Source organism: Megalobrama amblycephala, linkage group LG17, assembly GCF_018812025.1.
Source record: "Megalobrama amblycephala isolate DHTTF-2021 linkage group LG17, ASM1881202v1, whole genome shotgun sequence".
In the NCBI taxonomy this organism is placed as follows: Eukaryota; Metazoa; Chordata; class Actinopteri; order Cypriniformes; family Xenocyprididae; genus Megalobrama; species Megalobrama amblycephala.
Window position 1 is genome coordinate 10,334,418 of NC_063060.1, and position 13,209 is coordinate 10,347,626.

A 13,209-nucleotide genomic window follows, 5' to 3' on the forward strand; every position below is an offset into this window, starting at 1 on the left:
CGTTGAGCTGATGTTTTAATTAAGAGTGTACATGCTAGGGCGTGTTGTTCTTTAACGTGGTTAGTGTTTCTTCATGGCACAGGTTAATGCGACTGAAATTGTTAGCGTAAACCCGAGGCCATTGCGAGTGTGACTGAGCATGCGGTGGGGCCACGGATGGAGTGCAATATCCAGAACGGCACCTGAAATCATCAGACAACATGACATTTTTAGGCCGGTAAAGCATCTGAAATAGAGCACGGAGGGTTACAGAATGAGCAGACACCCATAATGACAAAAATAATCATGATGCGAACCATTCCAAACAAGGGCAGTGCAATTATTGGTAACACTTTAGAATACTGATCCTTCATTAATGAATAACTACACAGGAACAAATGAGTAATGTGTTATGAACACTCTAGTAACTACAATTAACTAACAATAAACTCTGATGAATGAATTAGTAAGTAATAGTGCTCTGTTGAAGGTGGTAGTTCACTATTAGCTAATCAGTAACTACTTTTTTTTCATACTTCCCAGAGAACTACTAAGAACTACTAAACACAGGTTCATGTGAATAATGCATAATGTAATTAATTCTAAAGTGAAGATCATGGTAACCCACTTTATGACTGAAGTATTACCAAATCTTTCAGAAGGAATTACTAATTATTTGGATCAGTATTCTAAAGTGAGAAACATGATAACTCTCTAGCAACTACTGGAGTCATATAGTAAACTTTTGGGGTTTTTTTTGTAAAGTACTGAATAGTAATAACTAGGGGTGTCGCAACTCGCAGTATACCGGTATTGACGATAACCGTGATATTCAAAGCATGAAATATCGATATCGTGTTAATTTAGGGTGTGACGATATACCAGTATTGGCGATAACCACAATATTTAAAATGAATAGGACTCTTATGATATCATGACTTGTAAATACTCCAGCGCCAGTACCTGACTGATCTCTCAGGTGGCAGTATTGCACCTTAACGCTGACACCTGTCAAACAAGAAGAAGACACAGCGCACGCAGCGGGAGAGTGAGAGGCTCTGTCCACATCCGGCCTAAAAAAGTAAATTAAGCTCGACAGAATGGGAGTTTTTCGGCTCCTTAGACAGTCCAGTCCGCAGGATTTGCCTAGCTACAGTCAGTGCGAAGGGTGGCAACACCACCAACCTTTTTACCCACCTCCGTGTCCATCACCCTGCAGATTACGCCATTTTACAGAGTAAGTTGTGATTATTTTACTAGTCATGGAATGGGAAATGTTATATTAACCTGTTAACAGTGATTTTCTGTGTTCAGTAAAGCGTGATTCTTTTAATAAGTAGCCTACCGCGTTTTCTTTACTCTTATTCAGCGCGATGTAGTTATACATGCAGTTATATGCCCTCAAAATTCAAGATACATAGGTATGTTTTGCCCCGATTTTTGTCATTATATCATATTATAAGATGTAGTTGTTTTACAATATCACATGAGCAAAAGTGCCGTTTTTCCCAAATCAGCACAAATGCAATGTTCCTTCAACTTATTGTTAAATGAACAATGTGAGTTACATTTTAGACACAGTATTGTTAATATTGTTTTTTTCCTTTATTTCGCCAACGAAAATTTCAAAATGATGAACAGCAGAACAGAGCTGCAGTGCAACAGAAATGTTTTTATTATACTGACTGAATCCGCATTTAGAACAAATGAATCCGAGCTTCTCATTCTGTGTTACCTCTGTATTGCAAAGATGGATTTTGTTGATAATGATTTAATTTGATTGATAAGAGCCATAATGTATAGGCTAGTATTAAATTTGACTTTAAAGGTCCCGTTTTTCGTGTTTTTTTGAAGCTTTGATTGTGTTTATAGTGTGCAATATAACATGTGTTCATGTTTCGCGTGTAAAAAAACACAGTATTTTTCACATAATTTACTTATCTGTATACCGCTGTTTCCACTGTCATAAAAACGGGCTGATGACTTCCTTGTTCTATGAAGTCCCTCCTTCAGAAATACGTAACGAGTTCTGATTGTGCCAGCGGTTCCTGTGTTGTGATTCGACAGCAGTTTAGCGCATCTTGCCCGGAAAAGTCACGCCTGTTACCATAACGTGGAGATGCACGTGCTCAGTGTTATTGTAAACATGTCTTTAATTTTACCCTATCAATTTGAGCCGGAATCAGACCCGGTGATTGGACAGCGGGATGAAAATAACAGCGTTTCGACGACATGGCGACAAACACACTCTACAAACGCAACTCTTGTGTATTCCTGTGGGCGGAGGTTAGTCAAAAACTGTTTTAGTGACGTCATTAAAGAAGGAAGTAGAGGGATGTAGTCCAAACTGGCCGTTCGATGTAGACGACTTCTGTTAAATAAAATATATCGCTTGGCATTGAACTTTGAGCTTTAACATTTTACAGATTTTATTTATACTCTAACAACAACATTCACACTAACTAAAGTTTGAAACATGGGATCATGAAGAACGGGACCTTTAAAAAATTTGCAGCAACCCTGAAAGAGAAAAACTAAATAAAGTAAAAATTACATAATTTATAACCAGCCTGATTCCAAGAGAATATAGACCAAATGCACTAAACAGCTGGTCCACTTTAGCTCATATTTCTACATAAAACCATGCATTTTCATATAGGGCCTATCATCTACAATAATTAATCAAATGATGATAAAATTATAGAGAACCACAAACCAGCCACACTAGTCACTTAGTTTCCAGTGTGATTTTTCACACTGTAGGTTTTGTGTTAAGGATTTGAATACTGGTGTAATCAGAAAATCAGAGAAGTGGAGAGATTATTAAAGATAATTATGGCATAATTATGATGTCAACATTACTGTAATGGTGGTCAAGCCTCTTATTCAAGCTCAGAAAAAAGCTAATGATTAACATCATATTTCACATTATCTTTGTCTTTAGCACATAGAAAGAAATAACTACACAAAACAAAATCAGCTTATATATACATATACAAACAAAAAAAGACATGATCTTGAACCAAAGCCACCTTCTTTACTCTGGAAAAACTATAAAAATTAAAATATATGCAAAGCAACTTGGCATTATACATTTTTAAATTAGACAATTTAATTTAGTTTCATCTAATGCCAAATTCGTTTTAACATTGTTTTAAAACAAGAGACATGGCTTACAATATATACCTAAGTATAAGACTTTCTTATACAAGATATTAACATAATTTCTTGCTAAGTCGCCAGTGTGCTGATTATGCTGCACAATTTACCAGGTAATTATGATCTCATGTTTAGCGCTTTTCTGTACTCAGCAAACCCGCTAATTGATGGCAAACAGTGGGGGGTGCAGGTGACCTGCCGTCGTATATAAAATCTCACCTGGCTACTTACTCAGCTAACATGCAAATGCTGTTAAATTGGTAGTGATGGAGAAATCAGTTCATATTGAGCTCCTCTGCATTTATCAACTCTTGACCTTTGACCTTGGTTAATGGCCTGTTTACTTTTGCTTTCTGGCTCCCGGTGGTGCCAGCAGAAGTCGTTCATCTATTGATTATGTTCGTTTTGGATCTGAAAATGCTCATTAATCTGACCGATCACATATAGAAGTCCAGTCTGAGCCCCTATCATTAGATGCACCACATGTTAGCAGGTCATTGTGACTCGTAGGTATAACTCATCTGAGAGGCAGTGATCTCTGAAGAGCACAAAGGGTCAGCAGGTGGCCAGATGACATAAATAAAAGGTGCAAAAGACTGACGTAGACTGCGTGAGTGGCCTAAATATGGCACACATGGGCAGGACCAGATGACAATCTCAAACACAAAGAGAGAGAGGAAGGGATAGAGAGAAAGAAAAAGGCATAGAATTGATAGTCACCAAATTTAAAATAAAAAATGCTACAAGCACACCCTATTCATCTCTTATTTACCTATTTTTAAGTTTAAAAAGGTCTATTTTTTTTAAGCATCTGCATTTTAATAGAAAATAAACATAATTGAAAAAAAATAATGACACAAATTGAACAAAATAATAAGGTTTTACTTATATTCCAGTCATATATAAATTTATTTTTGATAATTTGACTGAAAAATAAGATAGCATCTAAACAAAAAATATATATATATATATTATATCGGGGTGGTTTCAGATGCTCATTTCTACAGCATGAGAGAGGTTGCCTGTAAAACATGGAATGAACCAAGAAAAGCTTAAAGGTGCCATCGAATTGAAAATTGAATTTACCTTGGCATAGTTGAATAACAAGAGTTCAGTACATGGAAATGACATACAGTGAGTCTCAAACTCCATTTTTTCCTCCTCCTTATATAAATCTCATTTGTTTAAAAGACCTCCGAAGAACAGGCGAATCTCAACATAACACCAACTGTTACGTAACAGTCGGGGTGTACTCCCCCAATATTTGCATATGCCAGCCCATGATCAAGGCATTACACAAGGGCAGCCAGTTTTAACGTCTGGATGTGCACAGCTGAATCATCAGACTAGGTAAGCAAGCAAGGACAACAGCGAAAAATGGCAGATGGAGCGATAATAACTGACATGATCCATGATATCAAGATATTTTAGTGATATTTGTAAATTGTCTTTCTAAATGTTTCGTTAGCATGTTGCTAATGTACTGTTAAATGTGGTTAAAGTTACCATTGTTTCTTACTGTATTCACAGAGACAAAAGTCGTCGCTATTTTCATTATTAAACACTTGCAGTCTGTATAATTCATAAACACAACTTCATTCTTTATAAATCTCTCCAACAGTGTAGCATTAGTCGTTAGCCACAGAGCACCATCAAACTCATTCAGAATCAAATGTAAACATCCAAATAAATACCATACTTACGCGATTAGACATGCTGCATGACGAAAACTTTGTAAAGATCCATTTTGAGGGTTATATTAGCTGTGTGAACTTTGTTTATGCAATGATAGAGTCGAGAGCTCGGGAGGGGGCGGAGAGCACGAGCAATTAAAGGGGCCGCAGCCTGAATCGGCGCATTTCTAATTATGCCTCAAAATAGGCAGTTAAAAAAATTATTTAAAAAAATCTATGGGGTATTTTGAGCTGCAACTTCACAGACACATTCAGGGGACACCTTAGACTTATATTACATCTTGTAAAAAAACATCCGATGGCACCTTTAAAATTGCATGGAACTCAGAAGCAAATCCAAGGAAAACAATGGCAGCAAAAAATACTCCAATATAAAAACTTAACTAAACAAGAGACATTTATTTTAAAGCAAGCAAAATACATCAGCTGTGAAAAAAAAGAAATGCCTGGAAATCTGTTTGTAATGAATTCTTTTTAAATAGATTAATTCTATATATATAATAATCATATGATTATTAATGCTTTTGTTTTGTCCTTTACATAACAACAAACTAAATATAACTATTTACACATGTGATAATCACTGTTGGTAGTCTAGAAATGACACTGGTTTGATCCAAAACACATCATAGTTGTTGCTTCATTATATAAGAAAAAAAAAAGGCAAATCTTGTTAGCAGGTCCTCAACCCAAGCACAAGCTCAACACTTCACCACAACGGTAATCTCCAAAAAACATTAACATAACAAAAACTTTTACATAATAGAACATTAAACAGTAAGAAGTCTCTCCATATTCTCATCTTTTTAAAAAATGCATAAAATAACACTTCAGCCCAGTGCAAAGCATGATAGGAAGTGAAAGTCCTGTTTGATTGGTTACTTGACTGAAACATGTTATTTCAAAATGAAAACATCAAGTGAGTTCTAGTAACCATTTCAAGTCAATTTAACATGAAGCAATCACATCTGAACCAGAAACAATAGTGTTAAATCAAAATACATTGTTTAAATAAAGTGAACAGCACCAAAAAAAAAAAAAAAAAAATATATATATATATATATATATATATATATATATATATATATATATATATATATATATATATCGCTATATCGCTATATTTATAAGAAATACATGTGTCTTCTTTGAAACACAACGTTAATCTGAAGTTAAACCTGCCTCCTGGTAGGTTTAATTTAAACAATTTAGTCCTGGAGTAGCTCTAGTCTTCCTCCAGGAAATCAGCTTATTAAACTCTGACTATACTAAGACCATGACAGAGAAAGCAGATTTCTGTTAATCTGGTTTAAAGGGCCATTTTATTCTAGGACTAGGCTTAATCTCTGTCCAGGAAACCGTCCCATTATATTATATTATATTATATTATATTATATTATATTATTACTGAGTCAAATGTTCAAATATATTTAAATATATTTAATTAAACTTTTAAAGTATATTAAATACATACAATGCTCTTTTAGGTAAATCTATAAAAAAAAATTAAAAAATCACGCATTTTTGCTGAAACAAATCTGGCATTACTGGGCCATGCTGTATTTATATAAGCATGCATAATTTTGCAATCAATGTCCCATATAATTTCACTAAATTAACTCAAGTCTGTACTCCTCCTGTTCACATTACTTTTCTTCAGGTAATTTTATTTCCTGCCCTCGTGAGAGAGGTCAAAAGGTCATCCAGGCAGAGAAATGCAAATGAAGCGATTTCCCCACATGATTCTTTACCTGATTAATTTCCATAAGTTTTGTTTCCAGGGAATCACATCAAAGGAAAATGCAAACAACTCACTCGTCAATGCAGTGACAGGTCAGCTTTCATCTTGTTTTATTTCTCTCCTGTTATATCTCGTTCTCATTTATTTTTACTTCACTCTCTGTCTGCTTAAAATGAATTAAAAGAGAAAGATGGAGAGAGAGAGAAAAGAGATGCATGTAACTGCATTAGTGCATCAGGCAAGGAAAAGTTAAGTTGTTTTAGTTTCTCAGCTGTAGTTCACCGACTGATACTGTACTCGATATCATTTACAGAGGTATACTGTATATACTACTCTTATAAAAAAAACATTACATGAGGAAAAGCAGTCACTTACTGTAGTTTACAGTCTGGCTTAAAATACAATGGTCAAGAAATGTCCCCTCAAGGACAGCAATAGTTAAATCAACTACACTGCTAAGTGCATCCAACAGCCCCCATGAGGAAAACAGCTTAATAAACATAATAAATAATGACTTTATGTATAATGTATAAATGCAAAAAGCTTGTGTGAGGATTAGGGTCATAGAAAACATCATTAGCTCAGTAAAAAAAAAACAATAGAAGTCTGACAGGCAAACAAAAGTGTGTGTGTTAATGTGAACAACAGATAGAAATGTACTTCCACCCACCAGAACCTCAAAAGTCTGCTAAAGATGTATGTGTGTGAATGTGTGTTTCCGTACATGTGTTCGAGACTGAATAAATCCTTTGATTGTTTGCGAGTCAAAAAAAATCATGCAGACATCAAAAAGGTGTTTGTTTTTTCCACACACACGCTGTACATAGACCTCACATTGCTGCAGAGCCCCTTAAGGGACATGGTGATGGGGAAAATATGAGATTGCAGAGAAAACTACATTTCAGTGCATTTGCATTCACTTGCACAAAATGTGCGTTTGTTCACAAAACTTTTGCATTCTCCCAAGAAACTTTGCACTAAAAATTATAATGCTTTTGCACCAAGTGTGCCACACACGTCTGAAAACCAAAAACCATGAACCCAAAACATTTTGATCACCCCCTGGTGGCTGGCTGCAGTATAGGTCATTAACCCCACCCTCTCCATGTAATTGAATAGGACGTGAGCAAAATTAAAAAATCCAATTACACTTCAAATATTTTTTTTTTCCAAAATTAGTTTATATCACACTGACGTATGTTCAAGTGTTCGTTTTTCCAATATGTTTGGTTTTAGTTAGTTATTTTATACTATAAAAAGCGGTGTAATGTTATGATTGACAGCTTTGCCTGCGACTGAGTCTGTGGGAAAGGGAGTATGGGCGGGACCTCAATTCTGCAGCTCCACCTCAGAATCCCTACTGCGCAGACTCGGGCTCTGAATGACGTAATCGACAATGAACGTTCTGGGATATTTTGGCTTCATTTTTCTACAGTGGAAGGAAGTGGAGACATGTCGTCCATCTTTTTACAATTTGCACAAAGTTTCACGGAAGAACACAAAACTTTTGCAAGAGAACATAAACGTTTTGCATTCTGCCAAAAATGTTTGTGCAAAAACACTGAAAAGAATTTTCAGTACAAAGTTTCAAATACGAAAACATTAAATGGACAGAAAAATTATATTTCACTGGTTTTGCACAACATTTCTTGGGCAAACCCAAACTTATGTGAGAATGTATGAAATATTTGTGTTCTGCCAAGAAACTTTGCACAACAACATTGAAATAGAATTTTCATTCCATTTAATATTTAATCCATCACAGTCCTCATTGTATGTTACTGTTCAGTATTTTTCGGTGTTATCTCACACACAACATCTGACATCAATGAGTGCATTTACATGCTTGATCGTTACAACAGTTATGCTTAAAGGTGCTAAAGAGGATGTTTTGTTTTATACATTTTTGCAATATTACCTGAAACTGTCTTTACTAACTGATAAAAGACTATTTATTAGGTGCACTGAAAGGAATAATATTAATATACATCATCTGTGCACGAGGTAGGGCCTTAAAAACGTCAGCCAATCATTGATCATCGTGTAAACGATTGGCCCTCTGGCTTGTCAATCACTGCCGTGACGTTCCTTGTGAGAGACGTGCGCGGATTGGCCCTCTGGCTTGTCAATCACTGCCATGACGTTCCTTGTGAGAGACGAGCGCGGCTGCGCGCTACAGTAACTTTCCACACTCCACAGGCGCCGCATGCGATGTTTTTGTCCGGAGACAGGAGTAACAACTGCAGATTATGAGTTACCTGCGGTGAGTCCAACATAATGAATCCACTAACACGACACAGCGAATGCCGGTGGTAAACACTCATGTTCCGTTACTCGTGCACGAGTTTTGGGAGGAGTTCCCTCGAAAGGAGGGGGGTTGTTCTTACGCATGCGCTCATTTCAAAAACTCAGTAACAGTCTTTGGTTTCTCAGTCGACGAAAATATCCTCTTTATCACCTTTAAAAACCTGACAGTGTTTAAGATCATGTAAACACCTTCAATTGTGTTCTTAACAGAGTACCTCAGAGATGACGTGTTTTTGTATGCAAAACACAGAAGCGAGTTAGCATTTTAGGACTTCCGGTTCCATCGCCCTAAAGTCAATGGGTTTTTGCTAAATCGCCTGAAATAAGGTCTGAGGTTAACAAAGCCTCTAAATATTTTCACGTTTTGATCTATGACATAAAACATACCAGTTATAACCCGCTTAGGATTTTTTTAAACCATTATTGTGTCTTAAAAACGGCGGTCGCTAACAAGTTGCTAAAAGGGACTACTTCCTTTGGTGGCGACTTTAGATGTCATCATGACAAACAGGACATTTGGACATTATTTCTCATGAAAAAGCGGATAAGTATTCATACACAGCGCAGATCATAATCACCGAGCATGTTTTTAAATAAAGTTGTTTTTTAAATAAAGTTTGAGGAAGCTTGGTGGTGGTGACGTTGATCCGCAACCATGGTGTGCTGTAGTCCGTTTATAGCCTATTGTTAGCTTCAGGCTTCAAAATGTTGTATTAACTTGTAAAGATTATCTTGATAGACAAAATGTGTAAGTGTCATAACCCTTTGTTAAACACAGAGCTTATTTTTTTGCGATTTTCCAAAAGTCTATGGGAAAAATGCATAGGCTTTCAATCTGGGAACCCGTGTGCCGCTAACTTCCAGGTTGGCCTACAAAAACACTCATCTCTGAGGTACTCTATAGGGGTTGCACCAACTAGTCAACTTTAATGCTCTGCAATGACACTTGATGTCAACTAGTCGCTGATCCTATAGAGGGCGCAACAGTATAAGAAATCTTTGAAGTCCACATTTACGCTTCGTTTCCAAAATGACAAATAAATGCATACTCATGGCAGAGCATGACAACCTTCTGGATGCTTGAAATTGAACAGGAGAATGCACGTTTTAAACAGCTTATTTTACAGGTAAGTTAATCGCCGTTCTAAACTGATGTGTTCTGCACTGTAAGACACACTCATAGCTCGTAGACTCATACATCACACGCAGATCGCGCCCACAGAATCATTCAGTAGTGCAGAAATGTATTGTCAACACTGTTTCTCAATAAAATGGCTTAGAAACTGAAAAGTTCTAACATATATTTCTTAGTAAGTAAAACACACAGCTTCACTATTAGTAGAGAGACGCTGCCAGGTAGAATTAATTCATATGCAAAATCGCTCTCTCACTAATGCATTCATATAAATGTAATTTATAACAAAATATAATGACCCAAAGACAAGAACTGATAAAAAATGAGCTGTTAGGAGCAATAGCCATGTGGGCAGTGTCATATGCCATAGCTGTGCACGAGGCAACGTGCTCGAGTCTCAGCTGTCAGCTCAAAGTTCAGGCTTATTTGTACATTGATGACGTCATCAGCGACTAGTTGACGTTGACTTACAGTTTTTTTCAATTGCTAACAAGCATTTAGCAATACTTAAAGTACTTTTTCTAAACTCTTAACACAGCAACACACAAACATCACACAGTTAGCCAAATAGTTAATTTTCTGCTCAAAACCATATTTTGTTATATAAACACAAACTCCACATTTCAAAACGCTAAAAACCTTTTTCAACATATACTAACTCTATCAAAACACAGCAAACCAAATCAAAATCGAGTCGTTCTGTCAAAACATAGCACTAGTTTTCTATTCAACATGAACATATAGTCAATCAAAGCGCAATGACTGTCAAAATACTAACAGTTGATGGCATTATGAAAAATGCATTACTTGTCATGTTTCAGTTCTAACTGGAGAAAATATGAAATCCATTGTTTTTATAATTCAGTTTCCTTTTACTACAGTAATAGTATAATGCATGTAAGCCATTCTACATTTTTGGTTGAGTGTTGAATGTGTGCATTCTTGGCAACAGAAGTGAGTCATTATTTTATAGAATGTACAGTAGAAAAAAAGAAGAAGAAAGTAACAGAATTGCTCAGGGCAGCCACTGGTCAGATGTGTCCCCTATGCAGAACTTCAGTGTCCCCTTGGTTGAAATCTCTTTCTGGGGTTGGGTGTGTGGTGTTGATGTTGCCCTCATAGAGGTTGGGATAGTGTCCCCTTAGTAGTTAGTGCCCTACGCAGACCACATATTCTGCATATATGGAACAGTGGTAGTGGAATCGTTGTAGTAAAAGCTTTACATGAAGCTTGTACTGAAATGAAAACATGAAATTACTGCCATTGATCAACAACAAATCCAACATACATGGCCTTTGGTTACTGTTGAAGCTTTTTTCCACCACAGAATAAAAAAAAGTATAAAAGGTAATTGTGACTTTTTATCTCACAATTTTTTTTTTTTTTTTTTTTTTTTTGCAATTGTGAATATACATCTCACAATTCTGACTTTTCCCCCTCAGAATTGTGATATATAAACCATAGGAAGTGAGTTTAAAAAGTCAGAATTGTGAGATAAAAAGACATAATTACCTTTTTTATTTTCTATTCATGGCAGAAATAAGCTTTCATAGGTTCCACGTGTAAGTGAAAAAAACAGAGATGCACAGTCCAGCATTCTTCCTCCTCTCCCATACCTCTTCTTCTCCCTTGTCCTGATCCAACTTCTCCTTTCCTCCTTCATCTATTCTATTCTTGCTCCTCTGTGTTGTTCTTCCTCCACACTGAACAAATCCGATTCAAAGAGTCCTATTTTACTGTGTGTGTCCATGTAATGGAAAGAAGTTCAACCCCTGACTATACTTCCAACTGAGATTGGAATCTGCTATTTCTCAATATTTCAGTGATCTGCTAATTAAAAATGCTTATCAATTGTTTCAGTATTTGTTTTATATATTTTTTTCAATACATTTGAGCTGCTGTTGTTGCAGAATTAGAGGTTTTATCCTATATTTAAAGATTGGAACATTGGGTCTTCATTTCTGACTTGCTGTGTTTAAGCATTTGCAAATAAGATGAGAAAGATCCATGATTTTGGTATGGGGTAAGCTTATATGAAAAGAAAATTTAAGCATTTAAGAAATGTGTTAATTGATTGCATTTTGTGTGAAAACGACATGAATTGTGTTAATGGTGTGGCCACAACAGACGGATGTTCTGCTAAATGTGTTTAGAGTTTTGAAAATGTGACTAAAGAATGGACAAAAGTATGTTAGCAATTGAAAAAAACTGTAACTTTCATCACATAAATGTCAACTTTAAAAAGTCGTTCAACCCCTAGTTCTTAATACATTAGCAAAACTTTGATAGTCATCAGTGGGTTTTTTTTTTTTGTACATATAAACATTCATTTAGAACAAACATCTACAGGAGATATGAATTTCCATGCTGGTCCAAGCTAGTTTAAGCTGTTTTGGTGCTGATTTAACTAGTAAACCAGAACAGCCATGCAGATCACCAGCATGTTGAGCTATTCTTGTAGGATACACTAGTTAGGAAGACACCAGCATGCCATCCTAGCAAACAACGTCCACAACCAGCCATTTAACAGTGTGAAGAAAGAAATATCAGGACTGAAGATGAGAAGAGTTCTAGCATGAAATGAAAAAGGAGGGAATGCAGAAGAGAGAAGAAGAAAGATGGGTTGAGGGTGGAGAAAGAGATGGAGAAAGTTTAGAGGGACAGGCTACCCTGAGAACTCAGAGGACATGTGGGGTTGAGAGCAGATCTCTGGGGTCTGCCGTCAGGGAGAGAGGAAGATTAGAGATGATTGAATCCTGAGTCGTGCTGTCTTCAAAGACTCAGAGGTTCATGTGAAAACCAGTGGGGCAACCATAACAAACATACAAGCCCTCAGCAAAACTCTAATCTGTCTGTGGCTTCATAAACGCATAGACTCAAGTCACATCTTGACTATTCGTTTCATATCATTCATAAGCCATTGCACAGAGTTAGCAGCATCTTAACCTTCAATTTGTCTTTCTACATGACAAGAAGAGAATGTTGGGAGTCATTTCATGAAAGAAAGACTTTGAATCCACAACATTTGATGAACTTTACTAAATGCTAAAATAAGAGATTTGCCAGCTTAAATATATGTAATTAGATATTAATTTATTTGGTAAAGTATTTTTTTTTAATTCAGTATTTAAATAAATATTTTAAAGGAGGATTTTTTACATATAAACACATATTATACATATAACAATATTAAC

At 36.0% G+C, this 13,209-nt stretch overlaps 1 long non-coding RNA gene across 1 annotated transcript in view; it reads left to right on the forward strand.

The window, feature by feature from the left end:
• The first annotated feature begins 774 nt into the window (after positions 1–774).
• Positions 775–13,209, forward strand: part of LOC125251505 — a 34,054-nt gene continuing 21,619 nt past the window's right edge. The window contains exons 1-2 of the long non-coding RNA XR_007181017.1: positions 775–1,216; positions 6,614–6,665. This is a non-coding gene — a long non-coding RNA (uncharacterized LOC125251505). The remainder of the gene's footprint in view (positions 1,217–6,613; positions 6,666–13,209) is intronic.